The sequence below is a fragment of the Hyaena hyaena genome, unplaced genomic scaffold (genome assembly GCF_003009895.1).
Source record: "Hyaena hyaena isolate Hyena2069 unplaced genomic scaffold, ASM300989v1 scaffold_1074, whole genome shotgun sequence".
Lineage (NCBI taxonomy): Eukaryota > Metazoa > Chordata > Mammalia > Carnivora > Hyaenidae > Hyaena > Hyaena hyaena.
Window position 1 is genome coordinate 361678 of NW_024081711.1, and position 20920 is coordinate 382597.

The 20920-nt window shown below is 38.2% G+C and overlaps 1 protein-coding gene across 3 annotated transcripts in view; it reads right to left on the reverse strand.

Annotated features, from left to right (window-relative positions):
* The window catches only part of LIMS1 (LIM zinc finger domain containing 1), a 161113-nt gene that overhangs the window by 125172 nt on the left and 15021 nt on the right, over positions 1-20920 (reverse strand). The window contains exon 2 of one of the 3 annotated variants that reach the window (XM_039222206.1): positions 5495-5604. The exons of the other annotated variants lie outside the window; for them this stretch is intronic. The gene's annotated coding sequence lies outside the window, so the exon portion shown is untranslated. The remainder of the gene's footprint in view (positions 1-5494; positions 5605-20920) is intronic. 3 annotated transcript variants of the gene reach the window in all.

The following is a 20920-nucleotide window of genomic DNA, read 5'->3' on the forward strand; positions in this document are numbered from 1 at the left end:
CTCTCTAATTGCCTGATTGGCCCATTCATTCTTTAGAAGGGTGTTCTTTAACCTCCATGTTTTTGGCGGTTTTCCAGACTTCTTCCTGTAATTGATTTCAAGTTTCAAAGCATTGTGATCTGACAGTGTGCATGGTATGACCTCTATTCTTTTATATTTATTGAGGGCTGCTTTATGTCCCAGTATGTGATCTATCTTGGAGAATGTGCCATGCGCACTTGAGAAGAAAGTAAATTCCCTGGCCTCAGGATGTAAAGTTCTAAATATATCCGTCAGATCCATCTGGTGTGGACAGACCATTTTGGACAGAGCAGCTGATGAAAGGTTCTGGGTTGGGAGCCTGGATGGCAAGTCTGAGAAACAACAAAGAAGCAGGTGTGGCTGAAGGGAAATGTATGAGGGGAAGACCAATAGGGCGTGAGGCCAGAAGGCAGCAGGAGGCCAGATACTGTGGGGCTTTGTAGGACACGCTAAAGACGGTAGCTTTTCCACAGGGTATGATGGAGACTCACTAGAGGCCTCTAAAGAAGAGCAACTGAATGTGACTTACCTTTTAATAAGATCACTTTGCTTTCTGTTTTAAGAACAGACTGGGAGTTGCAGGGAGGCAGGGGAGCAAAGAGAAAAGCAAAACTAGTTAGGAAGCTAATGGCAATAATCCAAATGAGAAGTGACAGTGACCTCATTATCACTCATTTATTCACTCAGCAAATGTTCATGGGACATACACTCAGTGCCAGGCTCTCTTCTGGCCCCAGGAACATAGGGTTGAACAACTTCCCTCAGGAAGGGCACTAGAGAGGCATTCTCTACCACCTCTCCCTGGGGCAGGAAATGAAAAGATTAACAAACTCTCAAATGTGGAAACTCTCACATCCCATGGTGGTGAGGGGTTGGAGGTGGGCTCTATTTGCTTACTGCTAAATAAATCCCCAGTGCCTAGAACGGTTCCTAGAACAGAATAAATATCTGGAGAATAAATGACTATTGAATAATGGTTTTCAAGGCTGATTTGGCATCAAACCACTTCATAAATGATTATTTGTTTAAATGTTAACCAACTCACTGAAAATATTATAAACACACATACATACTGCTCACAAGCACATCTGGAGTCTCCAGATTCCCCAGCAAACACATCACAGAATATGTTTAATTTCACATAGGTTTCACCTGAGGATAGGGGGGGTAATAGGATGGTAAGAGTCAAGAAGAACCTTTTTTTTTTTCTTAAAAATATTTATTTATGTATTTTCGAGAGCAAGCGAGTGGGGGAAAAGTAGAGACAGGGAGACAGAGAATCCCAAGCAGGCTCCGTGCTGTCAGTTCAGAGCCTGATGCGAGGCTCCAACCCAACAAACTGCAAGATCATGACCTGAGTTGAAATCAAGAGTCAGACACTTAACTGACTGAGCCACCGTGGAGCCCCAAGAAGAATCTCTTCTAAATGTGAAGAATGTGATTGCTATTTAGATTATGCCCTTTCATAATTCTGAAGTAGTTTTAATGTAAAACAAAACTAATGCTGTGCTGCAAAATAAAAGTAATAGTTCTCATACATTATTAAGACAGATTATAAGACCACATAAAGTTTTATTTTTAAACTCCTTATGGAACGTAATTCTAAATCACAGGAGATTAAAATCAACTCATATTCAGACTAAAAAAATACATGAAAAGAAACTTTTTCAATGATATGTAGTGTGAGTTACTTGAGAACAACACACTTTAGTAGTTATTTTTCAAATGTTTCTACATGTGGAGGACAGTTCAGACTACTATTTCCAATAGTCCAGGATTATTATAATTATCTATCTCCATAGCTTTCTAATGTGGATTTTATATGCAACCTAAACTAAAGGCATAGGCATATAAGGCATATAAATTAATCCCTATGGAATAACTTCTTGGAAGAGATGCTGCTCCCTGATCAATCCATCCTGACGTGGGAATCTGCTGCTGCATCGGTCACCTTGCCAGGGTTTCTGCAGTGTTATTTTTCTACTTTTAAATGTGTTCTTAAAAATTTTCTCACAGTGGATGTAAAATGATATTTGTCTCCAATACATTCTGCAGACTAAGCCAGTCTGACTACGTCATGTTAAAAAAGGATGAGAAATGCCAGAACAGCAAAGGCATTTTCAGAATTATAAAAATGTATATATGCTCCGGTAGGCTGACAGATCCCATTTTACAATTTCAAGGAAAGAAAGGATAAACAATTTCAAATCTATGATTACCTTCTAGTATATTTCAGAGACATTTCAGCAAGAATTCACACAATGACTTTCTTCCTAATTCTGTACGTATAATTTTTTAAGCATCTAATAATCCAACATTATTTCTGTTTGATAGAAAGTGTTAATAGAAGAGAAAGAACTTTTATGCCCATATTTTCTTCATTATACATTCAGCCTTTTGTTTTTCACAGGTCATAAAGATGTTACTGTGCTTATTAGTCGAAGAATATCAATTCATTCTCAAACACATACACAAAGTTAGGGACTCTGACATCAACAATCTCATGAATCATTTTACACATAAATCTTTGAAACTTTAACTCAGAGAAACTATTCTCTTATTTGATTAAGGAGGAGAATATATATAAATTTCACAGTATACAGATTCAATGTGTTATAAAAGGGTCAGTTCATGAGTCCCATGTTAAACTACTAAGTTCTCTCAAATTAATGAAAAAACTATAGTTCGAAGAGAAAAAACATATATCCATTACAATCTGTGTCTGAATACATGATAACAACTTACTTTTTTAAAAAGTCAAGTTTTCAGCAATTTAGTTAAACACAGAATTATCATATAATCCAGCAACATAGGTATATACTCAAACAAATTAAAAACAGGGACTCAGGGGCGCCTGGGTGGCTCAGTCGGTGACTTCGGCTCAGGTCATGATCTCATGGTTCGTGGGTTCTAGCCCCACATCAGGCTCTGTGTTGACAGCTAGCTCAGAGCCTGGAGCCTGCTTCGGATTCTGTGTCTCCCGCTGTCTCTGACTCTCCCTGCTCATGCTGCCTCTCTCTCTCTCTCTCAGAAATAAATAAAAACATTAAAAAAAAACACAAAAAAAACAAGGACTCGAACAGATACTTGTATACCAATGTTCATAGCAGCATTACTCACAATAGCCAGTGTGAGTCCATGTTGATGGAAATAACCATAAACAGGTAAAACAGATAAACAAAATGTAGTATATACATACAATGTAATACCATTCAACTATAAAAGGAACACAACTTCTGACATATGCTACATCATGGATGAACCTTGAGGACCTTATGCTACGTGAAATAAGCCAGACACAAAAAGACAAATACTGTGTAATTCTACTTACATAAGGTATCTAGACTAGTTAAATTGATAGAGAAAGAAAGTAGAATAGAAGTTCCCAGGTGCTAGGGTCAGGGGAGAATGAGGAGCTATTATATAATTGAGACAGAGTTTCTGTTTGGGGTAACATAAAGGTTCTAGAAATAATGGTGATAGTTGCACACATTGTTAATGTGAACTTAACACCACTGAACTGTACACTTAAAAACTGAGTTAAAATGAATGGAGCACCTGGGTGGCTCAGTCAGTTAAACATCTGACTTCAGCTCAGGTCATGATCTCGCACTCCGTGAGTTCAAGCCCTGCGTTGGGCTCTGTGCTGACAGCTCAGAGCCTGGAGTCTGCTTCAGATTCTGTGTCTCCTCCTCTCTCTGCCCCTCTCCTATTCGTGCCTCTGTCTCTTTCTCTCTCTCTCTCTCAAAAGTAAATAGACATTAAAAAAAAAATTTAAATAGTTAAAATGGTAAATTTTACGTTACATATGTTTTACCACCATAAATAAGGAAAAACAATTAGAAATGAGAAATATACTAGAAAAAAAAGAGTCCTGTTTTCAAAGCATTTCTACATCCAGTATTTCGTTATTATTTTCATTTTACAAATGAGGAAATTGAGGTCCAAACACCAAATTAGGGGCAACGCATGGATTAGCACCCAACCAGTGCGCTCTGCAACCTAGTGGGCTCCGCAGCCTAGTGGGCTCACACACTAGTGGGCTCTGCAGTCTAGTGGATTCACACACTAGTGGGCTCTACAGTCTAGTGGGCTCTACAGTCTAGTGGGCTCTACAGTCTAGTTGGCTCTGCAGTCTAGTAGGCTCTACAGTCTAGTGGGCTCTACAGTCTAGTGGGCTCACACACTAGTGGGCTCTGAAGTCTAGTAGGCTCTACAGCCTAGTGGGCTCTGCAGTCTAGTGGGCTCTGCAGTCTAGTGGGCTCTACAGTCTAGTGGGCTCTACAGTCTAGTGGGCTCTGCAGTCTAGTGGGCTTTACAGTCTATTGGGCTCTACAGTCTAGTGGGCTCTACAGCCTAGTGGGCTCACACACTAGTGGGCTCTACAGCCTAGTGGGCTCACACACTAGTGAGATCTACAGCCTAGTGGGCTCACACACTAGTGAGCTCTGCAGGCTAGTGGGCTCTACAGTCAAGCACACAGCACTTTTGAGTCCAAGTTTGCCCTTTCATAGGACAACCTTCTCATTCTTCTCACTTTTAGCTTTCCTTTCCCTATACCAACCTTCATCTGAATAATTTAATGATCAACACATGGTAAAAATATTATTCAAAACACTAGGAGAAAAACCTAAAACAGGCTGAAAAAGTAGACATTGTACAGGAGGATCAGCATATACAATACTTTGGGCATCTAGCATCCATTTCTGTGGAAGGATATACTAGGATACTTTCAGCTGCAAGTAATAAAAATTACTTGAAGACACTGGCATAAAACAGCAAGAAAAATTTATTATTACACAGAATTGAGAGGGTAAAGGCAAGGAGAGATCCAAGCATAGGACAGATCAATAGCTCAATGTCAGAGTCAGAAATTCAGGTTCTTTCTACCTCTCTGCTCTAACAACTTCAGTGTCAGATTCATCTCAAGACTAATCCCCTCATGGCATAGGATGGCTACCAATGGAAATAAGGGCTACATTTCCATTATCTAAAGGTTAATGATGGTAATGATGGTGATGAGCAGGTTTCATTTTTTTTCCTCTCCTGCTAGATGGGAGAGAAAATGCTTACCCAAAACAAAGATCAGTCTTTCCTGATGACTGACTAACCTAAGTCACATGACTATCCCTGCACCATCAACAGTCACTGAGGGAAAATTATGCTCTGATCAGTTGAAAGGACAGATTCATAGGACTATCTGCAGGAGAGAGGGAGATAACTGAAAAACATGTGCATAAAACAAAGGAAATGAGTGCTGATAGGCAACCAACAATGCCCATTATACTAGTGCATCTTAAAGTTTAATATGCACACAAATCCTCTTGAGGATCTCACTAAAATGCAGATGCAGATTCAGTAGGTCAGGGCCAGGGCCCAAGATTCTGCATTTCCAACAGCTTGCAGGTAATCCTGCAGTGTCCTCAGGAACTACTCAACCTCCGTTTCTATATTCCTTACCTAAAGAACTTACCTCCTTTAGTCAGCAGAGAACCTGCAGCCTCCTGAAGTCATCACATCATGTATTTGGGCAGGCTGGCTGCCAAGTGGGCCTTGGATTTTACAATCCAGCACACTCCTGAGCTGCAATGGCAGTGGGTGTTGAGTACTGTAGGTGAAAAATTATTCTGCAGCATCCAGAAGCTAAGAAGCTTTTTAAACAAAACACTTGGTGAAATAATCAATTGTGATGAATAAACAATGTACTCTAGCTCTAATGGCAAGCCATTATGATTTATCACTATATCTGCATCATAATTTCTACCTCTAGAAAAAGGAAGTTACATTTCTTCAGAGAAAGGCTGTCCTCCAGCAGCACTAATCAAAGGACTCCAGCCTAAAAACCGATGGAAGGGGTGACAAGTCCTTGAGAATCAGGGTATAGACTCCAGAGGCATAGAGTAGAGTCATGCCTTGGCCTGACTCATTCCAAAGAAGTAAAGAGCAGTAACTGGCAATTGAATACGAAGGACATAAGCAGCAACATATCTTAGACATTTCCTGGGATCTCCATAACCATCTGACCCTGCCAGGAGATGTCATGCCCCACCCCTTCCTTGGTACCTAGACAGGTAAAACCCTATAAAACACCTGGCAGTTTTCTTGGTTTGAGAACAAACTGGCCAAAATTTTTGTTCGTCACTACTAAATGAATTACCCAGAAGCAGTTTAATGCTATAGGAAATGTATGGGATTTGAAATTCCAGGATCCACATTCTAATTTTAGCTCTGCCACTTTACTAACCAGACATGTGACCAAAGAAGTATTTTCTGAGTCTGCTTGCTCATCTGAAAAAAAGAGGATGATGATAATCAAGCCTACTTCCAAAAGTTGTGGGGATTAAATACAATGATACAAGAGAAAAATCCTTTGTAAATCATGAAATGATACACAAATGTCTTTTCACCATCATTCAAAGCTCTCCCTATGGAAGGTAAACAATCTCAGGTTTCCCCATATGCCAGGGACCTCCAGAACCTGATGAATTCTGTAACTTTGGATTGAAAATCATTTGGCCCCTGACTCCTCCATATACAATGAATGTCTGCTGGAGTCCACAGCAGCAGTCCTGGTGGTGCATGGCCTGAAGCCAGGTCCACAGAGATTCTGGGATGGCTGGGGTGGGTGTGCACTAGCCTACAATTTGGAATTTCCTGTTCCTTAGCGGTTTATGACACTGATCAGAGTAGTTTACAAAATGAAGGGTTCTTTCTGAGCAGAGAGAATACCAGAAAATTGTAACCTTGATGCAAACTGTCATTATTTATAACGAAAGAGGACTGGTTAGTTCTCTAAAGTCTCTTCCAGCTCTGCCATTTTAGGATTCTGTGATCCTGAGCCTTGCCTTCAAGAAAACTTAGCCCAGATTCCATAGCTATCAAAAGCCTCTATTATCATGAATCCCACTTAATCGTGCCAAGTATCCACCACTGTCCTCAACTGGCCCTCTACATTTCTATTAATAAGTTAACACTGGCCATTTGTTCAATCATGGAACAATGATTTTTAAAAGAACTAAAAGTTAAAAAGCACTCTTTTAAATGGCAGTGATCCCCAGGGGGTACTAATTCTCTCTCTCAGAAGGAATTTACTTGCATTGAGCCAGGTTGAATCTGGAAGACAGGAACCATGTCAACCATGTCAACTCGTATCAGCCTAGCACTTCCTAGAATCAGCAGTTTGGAAATAATTTTTTGTTGTGAGGGTCTGTTTCTCAAAATATTGTTTACTAAATGAACTAGAATATCCTTACTACTCCTTTCTATTTTCTCAGACTAATAAAGTGTTTTCCACTCACCTACCTTCTCAAAGTCCTATTGTATCTCTATTTAGTATCAGATTGTAGAACTTTTCTTTATCTGTTGGTCAGTGTCTGTCTGGATGGCTATCTAACACCCTTAAACTACATACTGGAAATTCTTTGGTGACAGTCTATCTCAGTTGACTTTGCATACCTGATTGGGCACTGGATACTAGGATTAATAACACCTGAATTACTTTTGTTTTTAAAAGGTATGACCACAAATTAGGCAGCACCCTCATGGTGGTAAATGCTGATCCATTCCCTCTAGTACCAATACCTCTCTTCTCCTTTGGTGAGACTGAGTAAGGAAACCTTGACTTCTACTGGCCAAGGGTGGATACATGCCCAAATCAGGCCAGGCAAACTGTCTTCTCCAGATATGGAAATCTTGAGCTAAATGATATAAGCATGAAAACCAGCTGGAAAGACTCATCTCAAGGAAGTCAATCTGAAGAGACTGTGACTAATACTCTTGTTCTTTCCTAGACCTGAATAATCAGTTTTCCTTTTATCTATTTCATAGTCTTTTAATAACTCCTCTTCTTGACTTCAGTTAGTCAGAACTGCTTTCTGTTGTTTGTAAGCAAAAGAGCCCAATAGGTAGTCAGACTGATTAAAGAGAACTCTGAACTACTCATTTCCCTGCACAGCATAATATGTAATTCAGTTTTAAAAGTGAAACAGAGACCTTTCAGCCAGAACTGCTATCTTCCAGTATTTCATTTAAATGACTAAGACAAGGGGAAAGATTCTATTCAGCATATATACTCTAGGCCCTTTAGAAAATATGGAATAAATTTACATTGCTGAAAGAAATTAAAGAAGCTGTACATAAATGGAAAGATATCCATGTTCATGGACTGGAAGATTTTTTCAATGTTAAGATGGCATTATTCCCCAAACTGATCTACATATTCAATGTAACCCCCATCAAAATCCATTTTTGAGAAATTGACAAGGTAATTCTAAAATTCATATGGAAAAGCAGGGAACTTAGGATACAATTCTTGAAGACAGCTGGAGGACTCTTACTTGCTAATTTCAAAAGTTCTCCATAGCTACAGTAATCAAGACAGTGTGGTGGTACTGACATAAAGACAGACATGTGGATCAATAGAGAAAGAATTAAATTAGCAAAAGGCAGGTTATGTGTACAGAGAATGGGAAAGGCTGGATGCCAATTTTTCTAGTGTAGGAGAATATCAGGCTGATGATTACTGAGTACTACTGCCAGGCCTATTCCATTCAACATGTATAGAGTGTCTATCCTGTGTAAGAGATTATGTGAGGGACTTAGACATGAAAAAGATATAATGTCTCAAGTGGTCCACAGCCTAGAAAGGGACAACACATGTGTATAAACCATGTAAAACACAATGTGACAGCCTCTCTGCCAACAGTATGAATAAAGTAACACAGAAGTATAAAAAAAAATGAATTGTTAACTTTTATTAAAAACATTTTTTTGTTTATTTATTTCAAGAGCATCAGAGAGTGTAAGGTGGGGGAAGGGGCAGAGAGAGGGAGAAAGAGATCCCAAGCAGGATCTGCACTGTTAGCATGGAGCCGGATGCAGGCCTTGAACCCATGAACCACGAGATCATGACTCTAGCCGAAACCAAGAGTCAGATATTCAACTGAGACACCCAGGCACCACTGGGATTGTTAATTTTGTATTGGAAGAAAAGGAACTTTGGACACTATGACCAAGGAAGTGATTTCTTGAGTTGGATCTTAAATACAATTAGGAATTTATAAATGTAACAGAAACTAGGAGTGGGACCCAGTGGTCTGAGGAAATATCTTGGGCCTTATGAAGGGCTATAAAAGGCAAGGAAGTATGAACAGCAGAGGAAATGGCATCTGCAGAAAGGGAATATACAGATTAGTAAAAAATCGGCAGAAAAAAATTATGTTTGGGCTAAACAGTCAAGGGTTTAAAATGACCTTATGCAGGTAATAGAAAACCAGTAAAGGTAAAAGAATGTGAATCTGTTTTAGGCTGTAGATAGAATGCAGGCTGTATGAAGGAGGGATGGGAGGAGGAAAGCTTAGTTTGGTGAAACACAGAGAAGTCCTGCTTATTTGGCCAGCTCTGGAGAATCACCAAAAGTTTCTTGAGGAATTAATTTAGCAGAAGTGAAGTTCAGGAAATAAACCACAGATAGGATTCAAGAAGACAATAAAGCAGGACTACAGAGAGAGAATGGTAGGAACATCCAGAGGAAAGTCTTCAAATAGAATAATAGAGAAGTTAAAGCAAGAGCTAATCTCAAGAGTGATAATAATGTGAAGTAAACAAAAAAAGTTAATAATCAACATTTAATAAAGTATATAGACCTTACTACAGAAAAGTCATTATCAATCTTAAAGAAGTTCACCTCAACGGTGAAAACAAAGCTTAAGGGAGTAATGTGGAAAGAAGGTGAGAAATGGGGCAAATTATTCAAGAAAGCTATCTAAATAGAGGCAAAAAGTAAGACCAGAAGGGTACCAGTATTAAGGAAGAACTAGTGGAAGAGAAAAGTATGGAGACAAGCTCCATTAGAAAGCTGAAAGGAACTGGATTCAGAATGAAGTAGAAGGGCTCTTCAGAAAAGAGGATGGGGGAAGATACAGAAAAGAGGAAACTGGTAGCTTACTTCCTAATTTTGCATTGCTGGAAAAAAAAAGATTTCCTTTTCCCCATTGCCAACATGAAGAAATAATAAATAATCACAGCTCTCAATGGTGCCTGAAATACTTCTGTGCACCTTTACTGGATTAGAACATAGATATCTGCTAAGAAAAAAGAATTAACTAGCTAGTAGACAACCTGTTTTTTTCTGGTTACTTCTAAGCAAATCAACAGTACACTTTGAGTTAACCCAACAAAATAACAGTGTGCTATATAAATGAGGCCAATCACAAGATCCACAATAATGAGGGGCGCCTAGGTGGCTTAGTCGGTTAAGCGTCCGACTTTCGCTTAGGTCATGATCTCGCGGTTCGTGGGTTTGAGCCCTGCGTCGGGCTCTGTGCTGGCAGCCAGCTCAGAGCCTGGAGCCTGTTTCAGTCTGTGACTCCCTCTCTCTCTGACCCTCCCCTGCTCACACTGTCTCTCTCTCTCCTAGAAATAAATAAAAACATTAAAAAAAAAAGAAAGATCCACAGTAATGATATCCATACTAAAACAATCTGCCAGGGGCCCCTGGTTCAGTCGGTTAAGCATCTACCTTGGCTCAGGTCATGATCTCACAGTTCAAGTCCTGTGTCGGGCTCTCTGCATCGAATACTTTGCCCCTCGCCTGCTCATGCCCTGTCTCCCTCTCTCTCAATATGGATAATAAAACATTAAAAGAAACTTTTATAACAATCTGCGAAAACACTTGGTGTTAAAGCAATGACTTGCTAATGAATTTAACCTTACCTGGGTAACTTGATTTGTCAGCATAAAAGGGAAATGCCAGGGAATAAGAAAATGAAAAATAGCTATATTTTTAAATCAACAGAAAAGAAACTTATCAACTGCCTAAATTAGAGAATGTTGATTTATAATGAATATAATCATTTTAGCATCTACTTAAATTCAAGTCAGTTTCATCCAGAGTCCATAACATCCCTCTCCTATTTGCTAACATATTCTCAAATTACTCTTCTGTTTTGTTAAAGTGATAACTGAAACAGGTTAAAGGTTTAAATAAAAGACTAAAAGGTGATCATGATATAGTGATATTATGAAACTTTAGTAACTTATCGTTTTGTTTTTTAAAATTTTTTAATGTTTTTATTTTTTTCTGAGAGAGAGAGAGAGAGAGGGAGAGCATGTGAGCAGGAGAGGGTCAGAGAGAGAGGGAGATACAGAATCTGAAGGCTCCAGGCTCTGAGCTAGCCGTCAGTACAGAGCCCGATGTGGGGCTCGAATCCACGAACCGTGTGATCATGAACTGAGCCAAAGTCAGACGTTTAACCGACTGAGCCACCCAGGCACCCCAGTAACTATCGTTTTAAATACCTACATAATTTTTACTCAATTTAGTTTAAATTATCTTTTATCATTATTTATGTACGCTCAAACTTTCTACTAGTATAATCTACCAAAACCTTTTCATGTTAAATTCTTTCTACTTTTAGAATACCTTTAAAATTTTTTAAACGTTTATTTATTTTTGACAGAGAGAGCAAGAGAATGCGCAGGGGAGGGGCAGGGAGAGAGGGACAGAGGGACACACAGAATCTGAAGCAGGCTCCAGGCTCTCAGCTGTCAGCATAGAGCCCAATATGAGACTTGAACCCGCCAACCATGAGACCATGACCTGAGCCAAAGTCGGACACTTAACCAACTGAGCCACCCATGGGCCCCATAGAATAACTTTCTTAGGTCTGATTTACAGGAGTGGAAATTGTGCATTACAAGTTATAAATCGTTTCAGACTTGACATGCACTGCCAAATTATTTTACCAATCAATTTTATCAGTTATACACTCACACTAGCAACATATGATGAATGGGGGTTTTGTTTTGTTTTGTTTTATTTTGTTTTTTAGGTAGGCTTCATGCCCAGCTCAGATACCAACATGGGGCTTGAACTCAAGACCCTGAGATCAAGACCTGAGTTGACATCAAGAGTCACACGCTTAACCAACTGAAACATCCAGGTGCCCCATGATAAATATATTTCTTAACAAGCTCTACTAATAATGTAGGCAACTGACAGTATCTATTTTAATATATATTTCTTTGGTGAATCACTAATACTGAACATTTTTATACTTTTGTATATAAATTGCATTTTCTGTTTTGTTTCTATTTTTAAAATATTGTCTCTAGAATGTTCTTTCCCCTATATATGTACTAGCATTTCATATTCTGATCAACTTGTACTATTAACATTTTCTATGTTGTTTTGTTGCAAATGTTTTTTCCAATCTGTTTTCAATTCACAGAAGTTTATTCTTATTCAAATATATATTTTTGATCTCCTAAAACTACTAAATTTAAAAAGTACTTCTCATTCTAGAAGTCTGATAAACATTTGTTTCTGTTTTATTTTAGCAATTATCTGGCTTGGATTTTATAACTAACTATTAAATATTGCCCTCTGGAATGTCTTCTGATGTCATATAAAGTTCTAAAGTTTTCTCCCCAACTGCTAACAAATTATCTCATCATTTGTGGGACATTATGGAATAATCTGCCTCTTCACTGCAAAGCCTTGTTTATCACATTGCTCATACTACAAACTCTGGCCCACTGACCTATCTAATCCTACCTCAGACATATACTGTGTGACTGGTACCAACCATGTGTTGAAACAGCAAACACAGCTGATGTTCTCTCCCTGACCACCTTTCTTCTTTCCAATAACTAGCTTTTTGCTATTCTTGCCTGTTTATTCCTCTTAAGAAACTTCAGGATAGTCCATCAATTTTATCAAAAGAGTTCCACTTGGAAAACTGATAAATAATACCAAAGGTATATATTAATATGGAAAACCGAAGAAGTTCACAAGGAAAAATGTTAGTTAATGTTTGATCTAAAAGATTTAACCCATTCACCTGGAAGCTTCAATTATCCAGAATATACATCTTCCCATGTCAAATAACTTCCTGCACTAAGTCCTAAGGAAGAAAAGAAATATGTACACAGTACTATACAAATACTAGTACTTACACAGTATTACCGCAATTATGAAAAGCTGAAATAACCCTTCAGGTCTAATTTGATGCTTCCTGGAAGCTAATTTATTAGTATTCACTCACACATTATTTTATAGCAGTATTTAAAACATATTTCACTAAACCAAAAAACCACATATTCCAAATAAAATACACTGTATCATTATTCATTTATTTGACAAGTATTTACTGAGTGACCATTACTATTATATGAGTTTGGGATACATTGGTATCCCAAAAGGTATAAGTAGCTTTATGTATGACAGTGCTATAATCTTAGAACTTCACGTCTTTATCAAAATATACTTAAAAACCAATCTCGTATTTCAACTTTTACCCCATTTGCTCGGCTAACCTGGCAATGCTTCCTCCTGAACAGCTTGATTCATCCTGATTGAGAATAAGATTTCTCCAAAAAGTTCCCAACCCTGTATCCTTGGAGCTCCCATCACCCTCTTAATCATCCTTGCTTGCTGCAGGCTTCACATTCCAGAAGCTATCACCACAACTTCCTTCGTAGAAAGCACTCTAAATGACTAAATATATTATCAGAAAGAGATATGTGTTTACTTTAGAAATCAAAAGGGCTCAAACTCAAAAAACTCTTCATTTTTAGTCTGGTCTCACGGTCCCAAAATGACCTTGTGGGGAGAAAAAAAAAAAAACCTCTGAAATTTTGAAGAAGCACTGGAACTTTTTTATCTTTTGTCAGGTTGAAAAGAGAGCTATATATTAAATTCAAGCATTACTTTTTACACTTCACCAATGCCCTTTGTCACCATTAATAACATTTCCAAAGGGAAAGCACCTGGAAGTACTGAAGACTGAGGTCTACAATAGAGTGGTAAAATTACAGCAGCTTTTGTAAAACTGTGTAAGTACTCACAGTTAAAACATTCCATTACAAAGCAGTAAGAAATTTACTTAAACAGACATCTGCAGATGTTTCATGCTTTGTACAGATCTGGCAAATGCCCAAAAGACAAAAAATCCTCTCATTTTAAGGGTTGAGTTAGCCAGCATTAAGAAAAAAGTGCATTAGGTCTAGAAGTACCATTAAATTATTTTAGACATTAGCCTTTCACCCACTTCAAAGTTACAGCATTGTAAATCTGGTTCATCTTATTAAACACATAACCTAATATCATATGTATATATATGGTTTTATATATAATATTTATTTATTTATAAATATATAATATACAATAATATATTATCATATTAAAAATATAAATATTTATAAATATGTTTAATTTATATATAATTAAAAATATAAATAAATATAAATATATATTTACTTATATTACTAATATAATATTATTATATTACTTATAATATATTACCATAATATATAAAAATAAAATATAAATATATATTTATTTATTATTTATAATAAATATGTATTTATTTATTTACTTATATATAATATATATGCTTTTTAAACACAGTGTTTTCACCATTATCCCAAATCATGTAAATATATTCAATCACCTAAAATGGGCTAAGTGCTAACAGAACTTTCCAGATGTCATGGGGCTAGTCACAAAGCTCTTATTCCCTTGGATCATTTTAAAAAAGAAAACTAGTACAGGGCACATGGGTGGGTCAGTTTGAAAAGCGTCTGACTTCAGCTCAGGTCATGATCTCCCAGTCTTTGAGTTCAAGCCCCACATCGTGCTCTGCTGACAGCTCAGAGCCTGAAGCCTGCTTCAGATTCTGTGTCTCCCTCTCTCTCTGCCTCTCCCCCACTCAGGTTCTTCCCTCCCCCCAAAAAATGAACATTAAAAAAGGAAATGAAAGAAAATGCTGTTCATTTGGTGGATGAATTTCTCCATTTCAAGATTCTAATGAAGATCACACTATATTCCCTAAAACAGGCTTCTAAGTGACAAAATCTGCACTGTATTCCAAAGAATGAACTATTCTGACAGCAACTCACTAAAACCCAAGGGAATCAGTGTATGTTAATGTGGGCAATGACCCTAAACTGTGATACTTTGGACATCATTTTCCCACACACTCTTTAAATGAGAAAATCTGGAAGTAGTAAATGAAATTTATTTTGTTCTAAACTTTCCCATTAGAAAAGAGACAGACACATTCAAGTCAAGCCTGAGGAATCAGGCTAAATTTTAATCTACATGTATAAGCTTTAGCTAGACAGAAGGCCAAAGTCAAAATGCCAAAGGTCTCTTCTTTAGTCATGGACTTAGCACATGTCATTTTTACCTGACTACCCCTGTTTCTCTGTGAGGCCAGGACCAAAATCTGAAGCACTACCTCAGAGGACACCCAGCCACTTGAAGCCAGCAGTTGGCAAACTTTAGCCTGTGCGGAAGATTCTCTCACCACCATGTTCTAAGCATTTGAAAAAGATAAGAGACGTCCTCAACCTCACCAAATCTTGCTTCTCCCCCACACCATCCTTTGGTGATGATGTGTAGAATGTTGCAATTCCCAACGACATCTTGCCTGGTTGTCCATTGAACTGGAATATGACTAGTCTACTTCCCAGCAATTTCAAGTTCAATCCCATGACTAATAAATGTGGAAGCACACTGGTTGTGTGGTGAAGTCTGAGTCTAACTACCATTCGTAATTCAAAGGGTGAGGAAAAACACATTACTCAAAATGTATGTTAAATTTAACTCCAAACACTACTCCACCTGATGAAGTCCACCATCCATTCTTCTTATCATATAATGAAATCAGAATTCCAAGGGTTCCTGGGTGGTTCAGTTGGTTACGCATCCAACTGTGGCTCAGGCCATGAGCTCATGGTTTGTGAATTTGAGCCCCATGTTGGGATCTGTGCTGACAGCTCAGAACCTAGAGCCTGCTTCGAACTCTGTGTCTCCCTCTCTCTCTGTCCCTCCCCTGCCTGCACTCTCTGTCTCTCAAAAATAAATAAACGTTAACAACAACAACAACAACAAAAGAACTCTAAATCAGTATTTCATCTCCTCAGTCACAGGTTAAAGTCACAAAGACACAATTACAGTCAGGGAGGCATCTACGAGAAAGGAAAATGTTTTGGGGCACCTGGATGGCTCAGTCAGTTAAGCGTCTGACTTCGGCTAAGGTAATGATCTCACAGTCTGTGAGTTCGAGCCCCATGTCGGGCTCTGTGCTGACAGCTAGCTCAGAGCCTGGAGCCTGCTTTGGATTCTCTGTCTCCCTCTCTCTCTGACCCTCCCCTCCTCATGCTGTCTCTCTCTCTCTCTCTCTCTCTCAGAAGTAAATAAAACATTTAAAAAAATTGGAAAGGAAAGTGTTTTAATGAAAGCCCAAACATCATTAATGTTGCTTTCCATTAAAAAAAATGAACATCACTAACATTCAAATGATTGGCAAGTGCTTTTAAAAAGTCTCCATAAGCAACTTACTTGATCCTTTACAGATTATTTTTTTTCACATCTCTCACTGGATAACATGTTAATGATAACATGTTTCATATCTCTCATTGGACAACACATTAATGATAAGGTGTTTCATATCGCTCATTGGACAACATGTTAATGATATTAAACATGAACTATTTATACCACTGCCATAATAAAGGGTCACTCAAATTAGAGACAAGTTTGCTAAGTAATGAATAGCTAAGCTTTGCTAGTTCTGCTATAAATGACACAAATATTAACTACACCCTTCGATGGTGTGGTTATGCACTAATGAATAGGGATCACTAGGCATGAAAGGGAAGTTATCCACACTCCACTAGACTTCCTGATGGCATAACTGGATGGGCTCACACTTCAAAGGCAACATGTTCTTCAAGAGTTGAGAGGCAGCCTGAGAGTGAGGTAAAAAAACATGGGTCCAAGTCAGAGAATGCAGGACCTCAATTCTAACTGAAGTGCTTGCAAAATGAAAGTATTATGTAGGTACCATGGACAATGTACTTTTCTGAGCACAGATTTCATGTTCAGTATAGTTAGTACAAAAGTGATATATGGTAAGGCAGCACTGGACTTCCCATAGGAGACTGGACTCTTTTATATAATAACATTTGTAACCTGTCAAGTTGTACCAGTGAGTTACCAAATTAGTCAATAGGGAGGAAGCTTTTCTTTTTAGAAGCATTGCAGATAGGACATGAAAAGTCTTAAAGAACAACAGCATCACTTTGCAACCTTTTAATGAATTAATGATCTAGACTGAAAGTCTGCAAAATATGGCCCGTTGCCTATTTTTGTATTAGCTATGAGCTGAAACAGTTCTCACATTTTTGTATTTAATAAAGAATTCTTCATTTCTCCATTTTTATCAACAAATACATATCGTAATAAATACAGAAACTGCCTAATGTGTGAGGCACTGTTCTAAATGCTTTATACATAGTAGCTTATCTCACTCTGTGACAATCGCAGGAGATGGGTACTACTACACATGAGGCAGAGAGAAATCAGACAACTACCAAAAGGTAAGAAGCTGGAATTTGAGTACAGTTTAGCTTCAGAATCAATGCTCTTACTCTCCATGTGTGCCATTTCCCATTTGTAATGTTTATTTGGCACAGATCAGTGAAACATATGGCTCTTTTCATTTCAGTAAGGTGGAACTGGAAAAGGTGCCAGGTATCCCAGGGGGAGAAACCATTATCCTTGAAATCACTTACTGGATCCAAGCTCCAGTTCCTTTTATGTCAGCTTTGCACCCAGAATACATCTTTTAAATTTCCAAACCTCCAATTCTTAGTGTGAAAATAAGAATGTTCATATTTACTTTAACTCACTCATTTACCATTATTGAGCACCTAATGTCAGGTGTTGTTGCTGGATCTTGGAGATAAAAGGTGAATGGAGAAAAATCATTTCCCTGAAGGAAATCAGAGTCTAAAGTGGAGATAAGGGAAAAGAACCCCTTATATGCTATGTGGCAAGTTTCACACCATAGGAGCTATCGTATGTTAAGAATAATATACACCGTCGAGAGAGAGAAATACATAACTTTTCTCTGGGTAAGGAAAAGAGAAATGTGCCATCAGGGAAAACATTAAGGGAAAGATAATTTTTGGAATGAATCTTGAAAGATTAGCAATGCCTCATGGGACATAAAATGTTGGGGAAACAGGGTATGTAAAGACATGAAGAAACAAAGAAAAAGTCCTAATTTCAAACAGTTCTGAAAGTGTAGAACACACATCTGGGCAGCTGAGGGTAGGGGTATATGAATCTTAAGTGGGACTGGAAAGGTTAGGACTGGGGAAGACGATTAAATATTTCATCAATTCCAAAGCACTACAAAATTAGACAATGATTCTTAATATATTCTTTACTAAAGACCCAAGTCATTACTGACAGTCAGACATCTCCTTGGTTGATGTAACACCAGCAAGGTACAGCTCTGGACAATCTTACAATATGGGAGCCTTTCAAACACATCAGACTCTGTAAAGATTATTCCTGAGCTCTCCTGCAGAAGCATCTGAGATGGATTAGAACTTTCCATGTAAAATGGCAACTTTTAAACATTCTAGTTCTTAGTTAGATGCTCTTCCTTTGGAGAAGCCAGCCTCTGTTTCTGACAGTAACTTAAGAGAAATCTGAGATCTAAAGGGTTCTTTAAAAAAAAAAAAAAGTCTATATATCTATTTATTTTTGATAAGTGGGGGAAAGGGCAGAGAGAGAGGGAGATATAGAATCTGAAGCAGGTTCTGAGCTGTCAGCACAGAGCCTGATGTGGCGCCTGAACTCTTAAACCGTGAGATGATAACCTGAACCGAAGTTGGACGCTTTACTGACTGAGCCTCCCAGGTCCCCTTAAAGGGTCCTTTAAAGACTTTTCAGCCATTCCTTTTTGGAGATGTGAGGGTCCAACACAGAGAGCCTGGATTGCCCACATAACTGCTCCAGTTTTCTTTGTGTCCTCTGCTTTTGGTAAACGAGGCAAAAAATGAACATAATAAATTTTTAAAATATAATTGTCAAGTTGGCTAACATACAGGGTATACAGTGTGCTCTTGGTTTTGGGGGTAGATTCCTGTGAGTCATCGCTTACATACAACACCCAGTGTTCATCCTAACAAGTGCCCTCTTCAAAGCCCATCACCCATTTCCCCCTCTCCCCTGTTCCCCCATCAACTCTCAGTTTGTTCTTTGTATTTAAGAGTCTCTTATGGTTTGCCTCCCTCCCTCTCTGTTTGTAACTATTTTACCCTTCCCCTCCCCCCACGTCTTATGTTAAGTTTCTCAAGTTCCACATATGAGTGAAAACATATATCTGTCTTTCTATGACTGACATATTTTACTTAGCGTAATACCCTCCAGTTCCATCCATGCTGCTACAAATGGCAGGATTTCATTCTTTCTCATTGCCAAGTAGTATTCCATTGTATATATAAACCACATCTTTATCCATTCATCAGTTGAGGGACATTTAAGCTCTTTCCATAATTTGGCTATTGTTAAAAGCACTGCTATAAACATTGGGGTGCATGTGCCCTTTCGAACCAGCACTCCTACATCCTTTGGATAAATACCGAGTAGCGCAATTGCTGGGTTGTAGGGTAGTTCTATTTTTACTTTTTTGAGGAACCTCCACACTTTTCCAGAGCAGCTGCACCAGTTTGCATTCCCACCAACAGTGCAAGAGGGTTTTCATTTCTCCACATCCTCGCCAGCCTCTGTTGTTTCCTGAGTTGTTAATTTTAGCCACTCTGACTAGTGTAAGGTTGTATCTTCAGTGTGGCTTTGATTTGTATTTCCCTGATGATAAGTGATATTGAGCATCTTTCATGTTATCTGTTGGCCATCTGGACATCTTCTTTGGAAAAGTGTCTATTCATGTCTTCTGCCTATTTCTTCACTGGATTGTTTTTTGGGTGTTGAGTTTCGTAAGTTCTTCATAGATTTTGGATACTAACCCTTTATCCGATGTCATTTGCAAATATCTTTTCCCATTCCTTTGGCTGCATTTTAGTTTTCTTCATTGCTTCTTTTGCAGTGCAAGGTTTTTTCTTGGTGAGGTCCCAATAGTTCATTTTTGCCTTTATTTCCCTTGCCTCTGGAGATGTGTCAAGTAAGAAATTGCTGCAGCTGAGGTCAAAGAGGTTGTTGCCCGTTTTCTTCTCTAGGGTTTTGATGGTTTCCTGTCTCACATTTAGGTCTTTCATGCATTTTGAGTTTATTTCTGTGTATGGTGTAAGAAAGTGGTCCAGTTTCATTCTTCTGCATGTTGCTGTCCAGTTTTCCCAGCACCATTTGCTAAAGAGACTGTATTTTTTTCCTTTGGATACTCTTTCCTGCTTTGTCAAAGATTAGTTAGCCATACATTTGTGGGTCCAATTCTGGGTTCTCTATTCTATTCCATTGGTCTGTGTGTCTGTTTTTGTGCCAATACCATACTGTCTTGATGATTACAGCTTTGTAGCAGAGGCTAAAGTCTGGGATTACAGAACAATAATTTAATTCAGGTTTCCTAAAAACACACTTATTCTCCCTACTCTAATTGACTCTCCATTTTACTCTTAGGGAATGTCAATAAAATCATGAGTAGGCATTGTCTGGGAAAATTATATCAATATAATAAGTCTATACAATTATCAATGAGACATTAGGTGGAAAAATGATAGCAGTTGCCCTTTTAGGCAAGCATGCATTTTTAAAAATTAAATGTTTTAAGATCGTTGTGCATTCACATGCAGTTATAAAAAATAATAGAGAGATATTGTATGTATACTTTCCCTAGTTTCTTCAAATGGTAACATCTTACAGAAATGTCGCACACTAAGATCAAGTACAGTGAAGATACATAACATTCTATCACCACAAGGATCTCCCATGTGGCCCTTTCATACCCAAGCCCTTCCTCCCTCTAACCCCCACCCCCATCTCCTCTTAAACTCTGGCAAACACTAATATGTTTTCCATCTCTATAATTCTATCACTTGGAAAATGTTATATAAATCAAACCGCACAGTATGTGACCTTTTG